We start from the raw sequence: 19,286 nt of genomic DNA on the forward strand, positions 1-19,286 counted from the left end.
TTGTGCATTTGTTTTTCATTGACCAGTTTTTTGGGGGACTAGAATGAGTTAGTGACATTGTAAAGAAATAATAGGCTCATTAACACCAACGTCATGACTCCAATCTTACTGGGTTTTTTTGTTTTGTTTTTTTACTGTGCTTCAGAATAAAATTAAGAAAATGCAGGCTGTTTTACAAAATTTTATTTCCTCTGTATGTGAATTTATTTGTAAAACACATTAGTGCATTTGCACCACAGTTCCAGATGGTTTAGGGTGGTCTCCGAACATTAGCTTATTGATTTGATGTCAAAATTAACAGTGATCAAAACCGCTCTTAAACCAGTGAACAACCCAGCTTGAGTTCAGATGGACAACCAGTTCAGACTGGTTTAATATGGTCTTTCCAGCATGATAAACCCTCTCTGATGTCTGAGTTACATCATTTTCTTATATCCTCACAAAATGCAATGTCATGACAGGCAAATGTGACATATCGCACACTTCGTTGCCTCAGTGTTACAGCTACACCTGCGGAGTGTCCCGGTAGTCATAAAAATGCAAGTATATTTAATTTACGAAGCAGAAAATGCTTAATACCCATAAAGTTGTGAAGCGTGGAGTAGGGCCAGGCAGAGTCATTATTTTTATTGTGCATGGCTACAGACAGCCATGGCGTCCAGAGACTTTGTAAAAGTTTCCGAAAACATGCTCCTCCACAAAAGGACTTCGAATTGACAGGGTTGCTCAGACAAGCTCCAGATCTCACAAGAAAGTGCATTCGAAACCTTTTGAAGGCAATTCAAGGAGTGTTTGCCCTTGCAAAAATGCTTGAAACAATGCTAGGGTGTTAGCCGGTTGTTATTTTGAGTGCTTTGCCAAGTGGTTGCTAGGTGGCCGCTGTGTGTTTTCTTACAGGCCCAATTCAAACCATGTAAAAGTTATTCAACTTGCAGTGTTCATTCTGACTTCCTGTTTAAATTGCATTATTATTCTTTTTTTTTTTTTTTTTTTTTTTTTTTGCAAATTACCTTTTGTAGAATGTATAATAGTAAATTGTTAATGTAAAAGGTCAACAAAAAGGGCATAACAAATAGAGGTATTTTTGTATCTAGGGTTGGGTATCATTTGGGTTATTTTCAATACCAGTGCCAAATTAATACTTTAAAAATAGTACTAGGCCTGAACCAACACATACAAAATGTCAGATAAAATAAAAAAAGTTTAAGGAATACACAAGTTTAAAAGTAATAAGTACAAAACTTTCAATAAAATTCTCTTTCCTGCACATACTTAGAATTGTAAAAGATTTTATAATGTGGCCCTATGGCTTTCGTTGGCTTTTTTCTAAACACTTTTCTAAGCCACTGTCATGGCTTGAAAGAGCTTGTTTTGTGTTGATGGCATGTCAAGAATATCCATAGTTCTGTGCTGTGAAAGTCTAAATCCTCTTTGTACACATCTCCGAATGATGAGCACAAACTGATACCATAAAAGAGATGCCATTGTCGTTATTTGTATCACTGTGTGAAATTCAAAAAGGATGATGCGGGTATTGTATCTGAAACCTACGGTACCATGAAACCTAAGTGATACAGTTCATAATAAACTGGCCCACTTGGCAGGTCTGAGTCGAATAGACTCTAGGGTTTAGAAAGACCAGATCCTTAAATGTTTTTTCTATGTTAGTGTCAGTATTGTTAGTTTTAATAATATCTATAATTTAGTGTGCTACAAAATTTGTGTTTAGAAGAGATAAACCTGATATAAACATTAAAAGGTTGAAGTTTGTCACTTTACCCTAAATGAATCACCAGTTTTTTTTCACGCCACCTCAAACTTCAATCAAATCTTGATCAATCACATGCTCTCTAGTATCTGACAAGCCCTGCCCCCTTTAAGACGCTTCTTTTTTGCTTTTCATTTGATGTGGTTGAGCTCAACCAGTCTCAGCAGCAGTGCTGTGATAAAACTAAACTCTGTTGGCTGTTTTTTTAAATAGGAGCAGCTATTTTATATCCCACCCTCCCATTTTTAGTTGAGATACGTCAATATGCATACATATGTCAAATATCGAATAAAAATGTTTTGAAAATTGCACATTTCAAAGCACTACATGGGACCTTTAAACAAACAATTTTTAGACACTTTTAGATTAGAGCTGAAACTGTAATACAGCAGGGAAAATAAGTATTGAACACGTCACCATTTTACTCAGAAAACATACTTTTAAAGGTGCTGTTGACTTGAAATTTTCAACAGATGTTGGCAACAATGAAAGAAATCCATATGTGCAAAGAAATCTAATTAGTTTACAAAATGAAGTTGTGTGTAGTGAAATTAAATGACACAGGGAAAAAGTATTGAACACATAAAGAAAGGGAGGTGAAGAAAGGCAGTGAAACCCCAGACAGCAGCTGAAATCTCTCAGTAGTTATTCAGCAATCCTCTCTCCTTCCTCATTGTAAATTAACATTAGCTACTTCGGCCCAACATCTACATTACCAGGATGATGAAGATGAAACCAGGGTTTACATTTCAGCAAGACAATGATCCAAAACACAGCCAAGGAAACTCTCAAATGATTTTAGAGAAAGAAAATCAAGCTGTAGAATGGCCCAGCCAATCACAGGACTTGAATTCAATAGAAAATAAAAAATAAAGATTAGATTTGATAGATGAGACCCACAGAACCATCAAGATTTTTACACTCTGTTGAAGTTCGTGAAAAACTCACAAGCAATTTATGTGATTTAATTCTCTATATCAGAGGCGTCTTTAAGTTGCCATCAATAAAAAGCCTTTTATATAAAGTATTAAATATGTTTCAGTAGTTCAGTACTTTCTTCTTGTGTCAATGCATTGTTATTACACATAACTAATTTTTCTGATTTCTTTGTTTTGTTTTATTTTTATGTTTGTATTGTGTGGGTTTTTACCAAAATCGGGTTCAACTCCATGTCAACAGCTCCTTTAGAAATATTATTCCCAGGAAAAAACATGACGTGTTCAATACTTATTTTCCCCGCTGTAAGAACCTTCCAAGACATAATTATTAAAACTTTAAAATAGCATATAGGGCACTTAAATGAGGGTTTGATTCACAAAATAAAGGGATAAGCAATTAAATAAGCATTGATAAGCATAATAAGCATTGATTTGTCCATTTTTTGAGTACATTATGTGCCAAATAATATAAGTACTTGAGGACTGAGCAATAACAACAGGGACGGTTGCCTCACCAACCACAACTGAAATAATATTGACTACACTGGATATATTTTGGAAATTTGGGGTCGGGTGTCAGTATGGAGGTCGCTGACTTTTGCCGTGTTTTTATGTTTTTGTGTGTCTAATGCTTATGTATGTGGACATTGTGTCAAACTGTAAACGCGTTGAGTGCAAGTGCCTCTCTGTTCACACTGAGTCTCTTTCTGTGACATTGAGAAGCCCCGTAGATCAGAAGTGTCAGAAGGAGGCTTTAAAATACCTCTCAGACTATTACTGGAGGTGTGAGCTATTCAAACATCCATCCTCCTCCCACACAAGGGCTTTCAGTTCAATTCTGTTCAATCCTTTCCCCCCCGCGGCCGTCCTCTTTCTCATTTTACTTATATCCCCATACTGTCTTTTTATGGATTTTTACACATTTTTCACGTCAGTTTCACTGTTTTTTTCCATATAGGTCTGATTAAATTTCTTAAAAAAGAAAGCATTTAGCAATTTTTATTTATTTATTTATTTATTTTTTTCTGAAAATGTCTAAGTCAGAATAACAAATGTTTTTATTCATTATTATTATTGAAAAACTGAATAATTTCACCCATATATTATTTCTTAATGCTTTTAAACAGTAATATTATCTAAAAATAAATGTGAGCATGCCTTAAAACATGGCATTTTTTGTTGTTTTATGAAATACAGTAATGTTGTGAATGTTAGTGTTGTTACGTGCATACACCCTGCCACAGAGCTTGTTCTGTTTCTGTATTTGGGCTTCCAAAGGACACGACACAATTCATAAAAAAGGTGTTCACACAGGCACGGATGTTCCGTAATTTTTCCGGAAAAGACCATTCACACATCCATTCCAAAATATCGGTAAATTCTGACATCATTAACCAGAAATGAGCTCTAAACAGCTGCGCTTGTATTTCGTCACCTTGGAATTGTAACTTTCTATCTTCTGAATGATTTTGAGATATTGACCTTGAAAGTTTTTGCATTCCATATTGCAAACAGTATGTGTGTTCTTAAAAAAAAAACATCCCATAATGTAAATAAGTAGTCATTTTATAAGAATATGTCAGTAACTCAATTTTGACAAAAATGTCAGATAGAACCTTATAATTCTAAGGTGACGATTTGTAAACATAGAAGAGGTCTGCCTTTTCTTGAAAGCTTTAGCATTCATGCAGCTGTTTTGTGAGACGTCCAAAGGCAGAAACGCTGTTTACACATTTGACTACTTTACAAGTTCTGTGGATGGATAAGTATTGTGAACAACTTATATAAAAACATGTGGAAGAACACTTTCACATGTCGAGATGTTTATAATATTTGTGTGTGCTGGCACTCACATGCTCTTTCGCATGCACACGCATTCAAGCAACTGAAACAGAGCTTATAGTTAAACAAACAACGGTTTATCATTTTATCGATAATTTTTTACACAGTTGGTATTAAGAAGTAATATAGAAATGTTATCTGACTAACATCTAGCAGCTAAATGTGTCTGGAAAAATATTCAGTGGCTCTTGTTTTCATAAACCGCTCAGACATGAATGCATCTGAGTGTTCTGATTGGCTAAAATAGACATCTCACGTTAGCGCATTCTAGATGTGAACGCGCTCTTTCCAATCTTCCTTTTGCGTTCACACAGCGCAGCATTCCGGCAAATTACCGGGAATATTACTGCTTCTCTTTCTGGAAAATTGCCGGAACGTCTTTACCAGTATTTTCAAAAAGGGCCTGTTCACACATATAGGCCTTTCTGGAAAATTGCCGGTTATTTCCCGGAAAGGTCTGTATGTGTGAAAGTGGCTAAAGAGAGAAGTGCTAACAGTTTAATTTTAATTATGTTCCAGATAATTATAATAAAGATATAGCTAGCATTTGAAAAAGGACAGCTTCGAGAATCTTCTTTAGTTTAGTGCTGGATTCGGCTAAAAGCTCCTCAATGAAGGAGCAGCTCCAACTATAGTAGAAGAAGCTGAGGATTGTGAGCCACAGCCTGTAAGTGTATTTGTTAGTTTAAATTGATCTATTACATGTATAGTTTCTAGCCTTAACGGTATGTTGAAGTGAGGACTTAAACAAGGATGTAAACAATGGGAAATTCTCTTTGTCACCATTAAGAATTTAGCTACAAATTCATATTTATCCTTCAAATCACTGTAAACAGCCACAACCTTCAGCAGCGCTGCAATGTCTCTCCATGCAGCCGCTTTTTCCTGCGTTCTACTTCTCAAAAAACAAACTCGCAAAAGATATGTGACCGTTTCATATTACCTAAAACATGATTATTCTGAGTATATGTGAAACTTACACATTTATCAGGTTTTATTTTAGAGCGCAGGCATGAGGTTCAGCTGTGTCCTTTCTGAGGTTCAGTCTGATTTAGGCTCAAACTGATATGGATACACTGACTATTTACAGAGCAGAGGCAAAGCATGTGCTTGTAGTGGCGTGACGCTTTTCCTGGTGGCGTGGAGTCGATCCGCGAATCACAGCACATTATGTTAGCTCACCAATCAGAGCCTCTTGAGGGCAGCCTTTCAGAGGAACTGGGAAATATGACAGTCGTTTTCATGTTAGCTGAGTAGCTGTATATTAGAGCTGCACGATTCTGGCTAAAATGAAAATCATGATTTTTTTGCTTGAAATAAAGATCACGATTTTCTCACGATTCTGTAGATGTAAAATAAAGCTTAATATGAGTCGGCAATTATAATTTTTTCTCAAACATTTGGTAAAACAACAATAATAATATGTGTAGGTCTACTGGTTTCTATAAATAATTCTATTTTACTTATAATAATTCTGATGTTGAATTATGTTTGAGATATTGGCCTATGCTTGCAATCTGTCATTGACAACATTATTAGACCATTTGTTTCACTGGTAAAATCAACATTATATAGGCTAGAGTAGTTATACTGACACTGTAAACATTTATTTTCATGCACAACTGTGTGTTCACTATGAAAGTAAAAACATATCAAATGCTTGTCGCAATCATAACTCTAAAATGCGATATGATTATTTAAATGATGTGCACGCTTTCGGTTTCATTTTCATTGCTAAGTACTGTTCATACTTCGCACGCGGCTCTCAAACGATCACTCTGTGCCACAAACTGAACATTATTTACAACTTTATTACCTGTTACAAACAGCCTATGCAGGTTCTGTTCACTAAAGTAGACAGGTGCGCGTCTATCATTAAGTAGGGCGAGTGCGCGTCTATCATTAAGTAGGTTGCGCGCCCGCCCTCTCTGTGATAACAGCTCACGGTCAGCAGCTCACGTCACGTGTGATTTCCCGGCCGCGAATACAGCATTATATGAAGACAAAAATGACACTTTTAGGTGAATTATACCTTATAAATACAGTATGTGACTCTGTCAACATCATTTGGAGGTGTCCATGTCGCTGAGCAATGTATGTGAAAATGTATGAAAAGACTCGTGTAGCCACCTTTCCTTGTCTCCTGAACTTGAAAATATGATTGGCAGAATCGTAGAAATGCTGGATAAAGATCGTCTAGGGGGTCGAATCGAGATTGAGATCTTTTTTCGATTAATTGCACAGCTCTACTGTATATAAAGTAAGATATATGAAAAAAGATTACGTGATTTTCTACAAATGAAGCATGAGCACACAATGCTTTGCATCTTTTAAACACAACCAAGCCTTAAAAATACACACTGGACCACCTGTTTAAAAACATTACTACAAACCATAAATCTGGAGAAAGATTTTTTTCTTAGCTCTTTTTCATAGGTTCATATGACAAGAAAAATCATATTGCAATTATTTATGATACATAAATATGACCTGTTTTTACTTCAATTATGGTTTACTTCACCTCTCATCTTGAAGCTAAAATGGAAATGTACTCATTATTTACTCACCCTCAACTGGTTCTAAACCTTAATGAGTTTCTTTCCTATGTTAAACTCAAATGAAGATATTTTGAAAAAAGTTGAGTAGTATTTTGGAAGTACACAAAAAAAAAAAATCATTGGATTTATTACATTTTTTAAGGTAAGTGGTTGCAGACTATTTAAATGGGCTGAATTTAAACAAACAAAATAAATTTGGTAACGTTCAACTTATTTGTTTATTAACATTCAGCCCATATAAATTGTTTGCAACCACTTACCTTAAAAAAATGAGTAAATCCAATGAATCCTTTTTCTTCAGTGTAGTATTATTGAAATACTATGGAAGTCAGTGGTTACAGGTTTTCATCTTTCTTCAAAATATCTTCTTTTGTGTTCAACTCTTGAAAGACTCATAAAGGTTTGCAACAATTGAATTGTGAGTAAATGATGACAGAGCTTTCAGTTTTGGGTGAACTATCCCTTGCTGCACCCCTAAAATTTCCCAGAATAATGCTGAGCTCAGCATAAAATACATTGAAAAAATAGAAAAAGTGTGCAAGCTATGGCTTTTATGAAGCATGATAAAATTATAAAGTGAGCTGCTCATCAGTTTTCCACACACAGTGACAGGCACACACTCTCTCTTCAGTAATTTAATTGAGTAGATTTAAGTAGACCTAATGATTAGACTTAGATGATTTGCAGTTTATAGCGATGGTTTGCCCTTTGTGTAGATTAATTATGATTTGGGTGTAAATGTGATCCCCTCCTCATGTAAATTAAATTTCACCATGATCTGGTTTGTAATTATTCTCAGTTGCTGACTCCGATTAATCATTTTGGGTTTGATGGCTGTTAAGGAAATATTCATTGTGTTAACTCACTCACTCTGTTTTCTTTCTTTCTTTTTCTTTCTTTCTTTCTTTCTTTCTTTCTTTCTTTCTTTCTTTCTTTCTTTCTTTCTTTCTTTCTTTCTTTCTTTATTGCTTTCTTGCTTTCTTTCTTTCTTTCTTGCTTTCTTTCCTTCTTTTCTTTTTCTTTTTCTTTCTATTTTCATTTGTTCGCTCACTCTCTCAGTCTTTCTGTCTTTTATTTCTTTTTTCTTTTTCATTCATTCGTTCATCCACTCACTCACTCACTCACTCACTCACTCACTCACTCACTCACTCACTCACTCACTCACTCACTCACTCACTCACTTACTCATTCACTCACTTTCTTTATTTATTTATTTATTCATTCACTGACTCTTTCTTTCTTTTCATTCAATTATTCATTCACTCCTTAACTCGCTCACTCACTCACTCCCTCGCTGACTCTTTTTTTTTCTCTATTCATTCTTTCTTTCTTTCTTCCTTTTTCAAACAATCGTTTGTTTGTTAGTTTGTTCTCTTGTTCACTCACTCGCTTGTTTGTTCGTTAGTCTGCTCAATCGCTTATTTGTTTGCCCGCTCGCTCGTTCACTCATTCGCTTGTTCGTTCAATCATTCATTCCCTGACTCTTTCTTTCTTTTTCATTCACTCCTTCACTGGCTCACTCACTCACTCCTTAACTGACTCTTTCTTTCTCCATTCATTCATTCATTCATTCTTTCTTTCTTTCTTTCTTTCTTCCTTCCTTTTTCGAATGATCGTTTGTTCGTTCGTTTGTTCACTCGCTCGCTCGTTTGTTCGTTAGTTCGCTTGTTCACTCACTCGTTCCCTCATTTGTTTGTTCGTTACTTTGTTCCTTCATTTACTGACTCTTTCTTTCTTTTTCATTCATTCATTCACTCCTTCACTAGCTCACTCACTTACTCCCTCGCTGACTCTTTCTCCATTCATTCATTCATTCATTCATTCATTCATTCATGCTTTCTTTCTTTCTTTCTTTCTCTCTTTCTTTCTTTCTCATTCATTCATTCATTCATTCATTCATTCATTCATTCATTCATTCATTCATTCATTCATTCATTCTTTTTTCTTTCTGTCTTGTTGTCGTTGTTTTGCTTCTTTATTTGAAATACAGTAGGCACAGCAAATGCAGGTTATTTATATTAATTCAGTTTCAAGACTTGAAATTTATTTTGTCATTAGCATTGTGTAATTTATCTGAATACCCTGGTCGTGGGCCAAAGATAAATATAACAAACTATTTTACATAAAAATTGCCATGGGTAATTTCCTAATTCTTTAGAAATAGAAAACATGACTTTGAATAGTATTAACTAATAAAGTATAACTTTTTCAATTAGAACTTATTGCAACAAAAATATAATAACATGTATAACACAGTGAAGTTCAATGCTGAATACATTAGTCAAGCAGAATCTGCCTTTGTTTTGATTCACTCACCAAAGTCTCTGCATTGTCCTCTATCTGTCATATGTTCATTTTAAACTAAATCTGATTAGTTTACACCATTTAAACATTTAATTACTTTTTGTAGCTTAACAATAAAACAAACAAATATAAAGTTACATTAAATTTGAAATGACAATTCTCAGATTCTCAATTAAAGGTTGTCATGGGCCAACATTGGCCCATGGGCCCTAGTTTGGCCATCTTTGCTCTACATGGAGTATCTAGTACCTGTATGACTCATCATGTCTATAAACAGAGAGTTCTGCATCAAAAGTTACATTCTGAAGATTTAAAAGTTATGTGTATTTTGTGGGCACTGTCATTCATTTAGCAAATGTGTTTTAATTTTTAAGTGACAAGAATATATTTAAAAATGTTGTCTTACGTGTTAATCTTCCTCCTTTTAAAGGCATAGTTCAAAGAAGAAAAAAAATATACAATTTTCTGTTGAACACAAGGTAAAGGATCATTTGAAGAACGCTGGTTGCTGGAACCCATCCATCGATTTTCATAGTAGGGAAAAATGACTATGGAAGTTAATGGGTGTAAGTAACCAGCATTTTTCAAAATATCTCCAATAGAGCAAGTCAAAATAGAGTCAAAATAAGTAAATGATGACAAAGTTTTCATTTTTGTGTGAACTATCCCTTTAACACTGCAGGACTATGCTATTCTATGCCTGACTATAATGCATAATGATAGATTCTTAAATTATCTTAAATTAGCTTTATCTAATTAAAGGTCACAGAATGTCTTAAATGGTATAGCAGAAGATGCTGTTTTAATTATCAAATTAAATGTGATATGGGCTTATGCAATTATGTCTTTTGTTGAATCGTGGTTGTGTTTATTTGATGGCGTTCATGTGTAATGATGTAACTAGTTGTAAGTGTGCTAATAATCTTTTTTACTGGTCAGCTGTTTGTAGTAAATCAAATAAACTTCAAAATAAGAGTCCTGTTTATTTCTGCCTTATTATAATTAAAAGTCATAAAGCATGACTGATTTGTGTATGTAGGGTTTTTATTGGTATTTGCTTACTCCAGAAAGCTCATTTGGTATAATTCAATGTAAAAGTGAATATTGGAAACCAAAATCAATACATATGTATACCTAAATCACAAGTGTTTTATTTATTTATGTTTTTACATTTTAAAGGGATAGTTCCTCCCAAAACGAGGCCAACCAAGATGTGGCTGATTTTATAGTTTACAAAAAAAAATAAAGATCATTAAACAAGATTTTGAGAGTTAAAAAATAAATACAAAACACGCTTGGAACAGTTTGCAGAGGTTGACAATGGTAGCCTATACTTGCATTTAATTAATGATCAAATACCACATGAGGGTGAGTAAACTAACAGAAAATATAATTATAAACATTTAATTTGATATTATTATTAAATATCTAATCACCTTAAGTCCTAGCTGAATGTGAGAATATTAGATATGTAAGGGATAAAGGACATCCAATTGGTTGTTGTTTCAGAATATCTATTATTTACAAAAAAACAACCACAAACAACTTGCCACAAAACATTGAATTAGATACAAAACATTGAATTATATACAACAAATTAGATACAAAACATTGTTCTGGGCCTTAATAGTTTATTAAATCATTAATTAAATGCAAAGCTTATAGAAATAAAAACAGCTAAATGAAGCATACACTAACCGACATATTATTCAGCCACAAGATGACGCCAAACAGTCAAAAACAGCAGCATTACAGACAAGCATAAACATTGTAATTTCATTGGTTGTTTTCTAAGATTAATACACGGTTGTCTGGAATACTCGTCATCATCAGCGATCTAATGCTTGTAGATCGATGGTAGAGATGCAGATTGTCATAGAACTTCAAATGTGCCATGGACTACAGATCCAGTCATACACCGCTCCCACGCACCTTTTCCAAATTCCGCTGATTGGACGCACACAAACAGCTGGAGGATTTTCAAGGACTGATTAAATGAACTTTAAAAACAACATACACACATCAGTGCTGAGTCTTGTTTAACTGCTTTTGTGAACATTACGACGCGTTTAACTTCATCAGTGAATATGTTCTTACATCCACATTTAACTGCTTGTCTGTCATGCTGCAATTTTTGACTGTTTGATGCCATCTTGTGAATGAATAATATATACTGTAGGTAGTCTGTGCTTTATTCAGCCAGTTTCGTTTGGTTGGTTTCGTTTGTTTGGCGCCATCTTGTGACTTAATAATCTACAAGTTAGTAGGACGTTATATACTCCGCCTGCTGTATTTGCTTCTGTCAGCTTTGCATTTAAATTAAATAAAATTTTAATAAACAATTAAGGCTGAGAACAATGTTCTGTGTTTAATTTTTAGTAGCCATGTAATAAACAGGATAAAGTACACCCAGGATGATTGGTTTTTTTTTCACAATAAAGCTCTTCAGTCTTATACAACAGTCTGTCAGACTTTATTGTGCGAAAACAACCTCCTGGATGTACTTTATTCCTTACTTAACATACCTTGAAATGTCACATCTGACCAATTAAAATCAAGTATTCCAGACAGTTGTTTAATAATTTGAGATATATGATCTGTTTATATGGGTTTGTTCTGTATTAACATACAGTACGATACATTATTTCACTCTTTAAAAACTCATATGTTTGACTGTTAGTAACTCTGCACACACTCTGCTATATCAGATATATCAGAAGCCTCAGCTTTAAAGGTCCTTCTTTCTTCATAAATGAGCAGGCATTCCATGAGCACATCTCCTGTGTGTTTCTTGGTGGGAAGCTGACACTCTCTCTCCGGGGTGGCATCAATGGATCCGGCATGTTCAGTTACTGTCCCGCTGTGTGCCCTCTGTGACATCACAACTCGCTGCTCACCGTTATTTGCCTGGCAGTGTACGCTTTCACATCGGCTGGTGTGACTTTGAGATTCTAACAGTGTGGAGAACATGAATTAACACTGTCAAGGGCAGGAGTCTGTGCTTGTCTAAAGTTCAGGGCCTCAGAACAGGACATGAGTGCATGTCTGAGGCCGAATTTATGCTGTGAAATAGTGAGACTGACAGAGAGAGAGAGAAAGAGAGGGGGCAGAATAGAGGACAGAAAGGCAGCCAGCCATCAAAGAAGTTATTGAATAAAAAGGGTCGGTCTGTTTCCAGATCAGTCTCTGTCCCTTGTTGAAAGGCCATTTATCAAGACGTGTTTACTGTGTCTATACCGATGCTTGTAATCAGATGAACCTTACTGTCCTCTGAATAGTACTTGCTCTATAGAGGAGCTTCAGCAGGGGGATATTGATATTATGTGAATAAAGATACATTATTATTATTATTATTATTGTTGTTGTTGTTGTTGTTGTTGTTGTCAAAATAAAAAAGGTTTTCATCTGTTGTGATGGAAACTTACGGTTATACTACCCAATAAAATCAGGGATATTTGACTTTTTTTCTATTAAACATAAAAGTAGATTTTTTTATTTGAACAACAATTTTTATTTTAAACATTGTCATACAAATTGACAAAAGTAACATTTTTCAGTTTAGCAAAAAAAAATAACAATAAACTGAGAGAAATAACAAAAAAAACTAAAATACAGCAAGAATAATATAGATTCAAAATAACTAAAATAAAGAAATATAAATAAAAAAAACAAAAATAAAAATATATAAATAACAATATTAATATTAATATTAATATTAAATAAAACAGCAATAACATATTTGTCTACTCTATATTCTTCCAGTTTCTGTCTCAGCAATCTTAACAGCAATCTTTCATGTTTGGTCACATCAAAGTTCAATAGACAAATATGCAATATCAAAAGATAGTTAGAAGAAAGCTGGAAACCTGCAACCACCGTTTTCCATATTATTTACTTTTAATTACAGGTTTCATATAGTGAGTAAATATATATATATATATATATATATATATATATATATATATATATATATATATATATATATATATATATATATATATATATATATATATATATATATATATAATTAATTAGTATTACATTGTTTAACAATGAATAAAAGTCTATCCATCCATCCATCCATCAACTAATTAAAGCGTTCATTGTTTGCCATTGATTTACATTATGGTTTTTTTTCCCAAGCGTGCTCCAGTTTAGTTTTGGCATAATTTGCACAATTATTTTTTTAGTAATTTGTCAAGACTAATTCTTCAAAGGTGCATGCACATTTGATGCTAATTTAATTTAGTTAATTACTTTCCATTTTGATGTTTGCATCTGGATAGATTGTGTAATCATTATCTGGCAACAGTACATTTTAGCTGTTTTTTTTTTTTTGGTGGGCAATTGCAAGTCTGTAAACTGCTCATGAGCTTAAATGAAAAGCAAATTTGTATTTGCGTTAATGAGAAAATCCCCTACACTCATTTGCTCAAATGACTGGAGCATTGCAGAATGCAGTATAAATTGAACTCACTCAATTGGTGCCTGCAGCAGTATAGGATTTAATAGTTTACTCTTAGAAGCACATATTGACTAAGAACAAATAAGATTGGCATATTGAACATTCTTAAAAAGGAAATTTTATGAAGAAAATGTTAAAATGTTGCCATATTTGCATTGTAAATTAATTCATTAATTCATTTTCCTTCGCCTTAGTCCCTTTATTCATCAGGGGTTGCCACAGTGGAATGAACCACCAACTTATCCAGCATATGTTTTACACAGCGAATGCCCTTCAGCTGCAACCCAGTACTGAGAAACACCCATACACTCATATTTACACACATATACTACGGCTAATTTAGATTATTCAATTTACCTATCGCACATGTGTTTGGACTGTGGGGGAAACAGGAGCACCTAGAGGAAACCCACGGAAACACAGGGAGAACATGCAAACTCCACACAGACATGCCTACTGGCCCAGCTGGGACTTGAACCAGTGACCTTCTTGCTGTGATGTGACAGTGCCAACCGCTGAGCCACCAAGCTTTTTACTGTTTTAAGCTTTTTGAGTTTTGCTGTAAACTACCGTGTTTGATTATAGTGCTAATACAACAATGTTTTGACCATCTACAGCAGGCATGTCCAAGCTCGGTCCTGGAGGGCCGGTGTCCTGCAAAGTTTAGTTCCAACCCCAATCAGACACACCTGGGCTAGCTAATCAAGCACTAACTAGGCTTTCTAGAAACATCCGTGCAGGTGTGTTGAGGCAAGTTGGAGCTAAAATCTGCAGGACACCGGCCCTCCAGGACTGAGTTTGGACACCCCTGATCTACAGTATACAGACGAACACAAAATCAAAAGCATGTGCTAATGAGAAAGTCATACAATGAACCAATACTCATAACAAACTACTTTTCCCATAGAGAAGCATATACAGGTGGATCTCAATGAATGTGTATCTTTGAAAAGGTGATTTATTTCAATCATTTAATTCAAAACGTGAAACTCATACAGTATATTATGTAGATTTCTTTTCATTTTTGACTTGCAGCTAATGAAATTCCATATTCCAGCATCTCAGAAAATTTGAATATTACTTAAGGCCAATTAAAAAATAATTTTTAACACAGAAATGTTGGACTTTTGTAAAGTATGAACATTTAAAACACTAAATACTTGGTCAGGGCTATTTTATTGCACAAAATACTTCAGCAATTTGATGTGGAATGGAGGCGATCAGTCTGTGGTGGCACTGCTGTGGTGTTATGAAGTCTAGATTGCTCTTCTCCGTTGTTTGGGTATGGTGTCTCACATCCTCTTCACAATGCCCCACAGATTCAGTTTTAGGTCCGGCAAGTTTGCTGGCCAATCAAGCACATGGAATCTATAAAATATAGTTTCAGTTTTTGAATTCAATTAATGATATTAATCAACCTTTTGATGACATTCTAATTCAGGGGTCCCTGTTCCTGGAGAGCTACCTTCATGCAGATTTCAGTCGCAACCCTGACCAAACACACATCTGGAATTATAAAGTGTGGTTTGATCACTTGGTATATATATATCAAGGACACATACTGTTAACCAGGTTGCAGTTTTTTACTGTAGCGATTTTTACCATTAAAAGCACAACCATTTTTTAAAATGTGGTCAGTTAGCTAAAATCACATTTACATTTAAAGATACCAAAGACCCAAGGTTAATATCAAATCTCTAATCAGATCTGGAATCAAGTGAAGCAGTAAAGAGACCTACTCTATATCGTGAGAGGAGACAGTTTACCTCATGGTGTTTAGGAAGTCGTATTACATGCAGTAGGAGGTTATGAAAATGTGTGAAGAAAGCCGCACAAATCTGAGAAGAAACACGCACACACACACACACACACACACACACATATTTACAATTGATCCAAACCATGAGGCTGCCCTCTCTACTCTTAATCCTCTTTGCTTCATGATCTTTTTATCTGGAGTCTTATGGGTGGCAGAGCAGAGTAAGGAAAGAAGACCTCTCTGCCACAGTCTCAGAGAGACTCTGAATCTTTGGGATTGCTCTATAACAGCTTGGAAGAAACTGTTTTACAGCATATTGTGCAACAATGTGCCTATAGAGAAATCTCTCTCTCAGACACACACACACAAACAATATATTAGTATTGGTGGTTCACGAGGACTCTCAATAGGCATATTGTATTTTATACTGTAAAACTGCTTGTATATGGCCCTACTCCTAAACCCAATTTAAATGTCAAAAGATCCTGTTAAGTATGATACTTATGTATTTTGAATTATGAGAACAATGCATGTCCTTATTAACCACCATAATAGAGTACAACTAGTTCATACCCACATCATTATATAAATATCTGTCATTGTAAACCACCAAAACCAGCACACACACAGGCATACTCTGGCATCATGCCCCAAGGAGAACATGCACCTTGCTTACGTGTGTGTGTTATTCCTGTATTTGTGAAGGTTGGAACACATGAACACGCACATACACACACACGCACACACCTCGCTAACTCTGTGATATCCCTTCTCCTCCTAATGCCACTCAACAGTTTCACCTCTCTCAGCAGCCCCAACGAGGGTTATGGGATGTAAAGTTCTGTGACGGGGTGTCATTTGCTTGTCGGCTTACAGATAAGCATCACTGAGCGTATACAGTGTAACCATAACAGCAGAGATAAGAGACTGGGAGAAGGAGAAATGAGAGAAAACTGTGGATTAACAAGATGCTTTTGGGTGGCTTCTTCCCTCTGCAGTAGAGTTTTTGTACTGTAAGTCAAAAGTTGTTTTACTACATGGTATGCTGGTTGTTTTGTGGCACATGTCATAGATTAAGTTATTTGGAATTAAATAAGTTAAAGGGATTTTTAAAATGGAAATTTACTCAATATTTGCTCAGCCTCAAGTGGTTATGAACCTTAATGAGTTTGTTTTTTTCCTTTTAACACAAAAGAAGATATTTTGAAGAAAGCTGAAAACCTATAACCATCAACTTCACCCTCTTCGAATGTTTTCACACGATTGAATGGGTGTTATCAGTGGTTATCAGCTGATATATATGGGCCAATAGGGGCCTTCTGTGCCTACTAGTAGGCTCAGAATGCTGTTATCATCCATCCACATGGTTAATCAGCTATACTAATAGAGAAGACTCCAGATCCAGATCTGTTTTTACATTACTGTGACAGTTGGGTTTAGGGTTGTGGTAGCAGTGGCGCCCCCAGAGAATTTTCTTAGGGGTGGCCAGATGAGGCCACACCAAATCTTGGGGTGGCACATAAAAAATAATAAATTCAGTGAATGAAATAATGTGGTTTTAAATCATTTAATTAATTACTCTTAAAATATTGCAATTTAGTCCTTGAAATAATTCAGCAAGTACATGTGCAAACCAAATAAAAATCAATATTTAGTTTAAAAACACTTTTCAGGTAAGTTATTAAAAACAGACAAATGAACAAACTGAACAAAAGGCATTACTAGATACACAGACTCACTATACAGACTATAATAATATCATTTATCCATATTCCTTTTTGAGCCACAATATTATTAATACAGCTTTTTTTATTAATGTACCTTTTTGCAAAATACATGCACAAGATCATTGAGATTTCTGGCCCTTGTAAATTAACAAGCAAAAAAATAGACTGGCTAAATAAGATCAATTCTGAAAAGCTGATTTTAAAATGCATTTATTTATTTATTTATTTGGATTTGTAATTTTCAATTTTAATAAAACACATTTTTTTATTTTTTATAATAATTTCTTACGAGTAATTTCTACAATCCTGTAAACCCAAAGTTGTGTTTTGTCTTTGGTCGTCAAATAATATTAAACAACTTTACCCTTAATTTGTGTAGTAGATGTGTAGTAATCAAAAGCGAACATTCTGTTGAAAAGCAAAAAGCATTAAACACTGCAAACCAAAATGACCTTATTCCCAACCCTGTTAAGTAACAGTAACACATTTAGTACTTAACTAGAAGGGTTAACAGAGGTCAAAGAATAGTATGACATACTGTACATACCCGTTGCTGTCTGTTGAAGGTATGCGCGTGCTGTCAACAACTATCGAGGCAGTGAATCAACTTCAGTGGCACCAATCAATCAACTATAAATTTGATTTATTTATTGAAATATTGTGAATTTATATAATTACATTTAAATTAGTAATATCAACAGCAAAATCATATTAGGGTGGCCCCTTTGGGGTTCCCCTGTGAGGTAGGGGTAGATGTTAATAAAATTAAATTAATGGGAAATTTATTAAATGATATAAATAATTCTTGGTAACTTCCGACCACAGCCAAATGTGGTCTATAGCTGGTTAACCATGTGGATGGATGATAACAGCCATCTGTGCTTACCAGTAGATGCAGATGCCCCCTACTGGCCCATATCTATCAGCTGATAACCTCTGATAATGCTCATTCAATCGAGTGATAACATTCAAATTGGCTGCATTCAAATTGGCTTCATAGTAGGAAAAGACAACTACTGTGGAAGTCAATGGTTACAGGTTTCTGATTATTTTTTCTAAAATATTTTCTTCAGTGTTTATCAGAAGAAAGAAATTCAATAAGTAATGGGTGAGTGAAATAATAAGCTTTATTTAACTAGGTAAGTCAACTGAGAACCAGTTTTCATTTACAATGACAACCTGGCCAAGAGGCAACATAAAAAGCAGATATGAAGCTGCAGGGTCACAATAACAATTTCATAAATTCAGATAATAACATATAAAACCAAGCAAAAACTGAAAACAAACACAGTAGGGCTGGACAATATGGCAAAAAATTATATCACGATATATTTCTTAATTTCGGTCGATAAAATATAATTCCGATATCGATATGGACAATGTTTAAAAGACAGGAAAAAACTGCCAAGAACGCACACAATAGATGTCTGTACCCACAAATGTCTGCAAACTGAATTTGCAAAGTCTATAATATCTCCAGGCTCTTATAACTTTTAGCCTTATTTATTTATTTATTTATATATATATATATATAGACATAGTTCATGGGGGTTAGCTTGACCTAACGTAATGAACAGAAACTTTTATCAGTGTTTTTTTTTTTGTATATGCTGAATATTTAACAATCAAAATAATATCAAAATCTTACAATTATGACATCCACATCGTAAAAAAATTAATAAATAAAATAATAATAATAATAATAATAATAATAATAATAAAACAAATCAAAAAGAGTATAGGCTATATTAATATTTGCAAAAGAAAAGAGTTGTTTGAGTATATTCATAGTTCTGGTTGCTTTTTTTATCCTGAACGTCCTTTAATCTTTTTATCTGTCTATTTATATTTGTGTATAATTACCCAATTAAATTAAAAGGTTTAACATAAAATAGTTCTTATATATTTTATATAGTCTATTTATA

At 34.3% G+C, this 19,286-nt stretch overlaps 1 protein-coding gene across 2 annotated transcripts in view; it reads left to right on the forward strand.

Moving 5' to 3' along the window:
* htr2cl1 (5-hydroxytryptamine (serotonin) receptor 2C, G protein-coupled-like 1) overlaps window positions 1-19,286 on the forward strand; it is a 200,446-nt gene that overhangs the window by 22,470 nt on the left and 158,690 nt on the right. The gene's annotated exons all lie outside the window — the stretch shown is intronic.

This window comes from Danio aesculapii, chromosome 7, assembly GCF_903798145.1.
Source record: "Danio aesculapii chromosome 7, fDanAes4.1, whole genome shotgun sequence".
Lineage (NCBI taxonomy): Eukaryota > Metazoa > Chordata > Actinopteri > Cypriniformes > Danionidae > Danio > Danio aesculapii.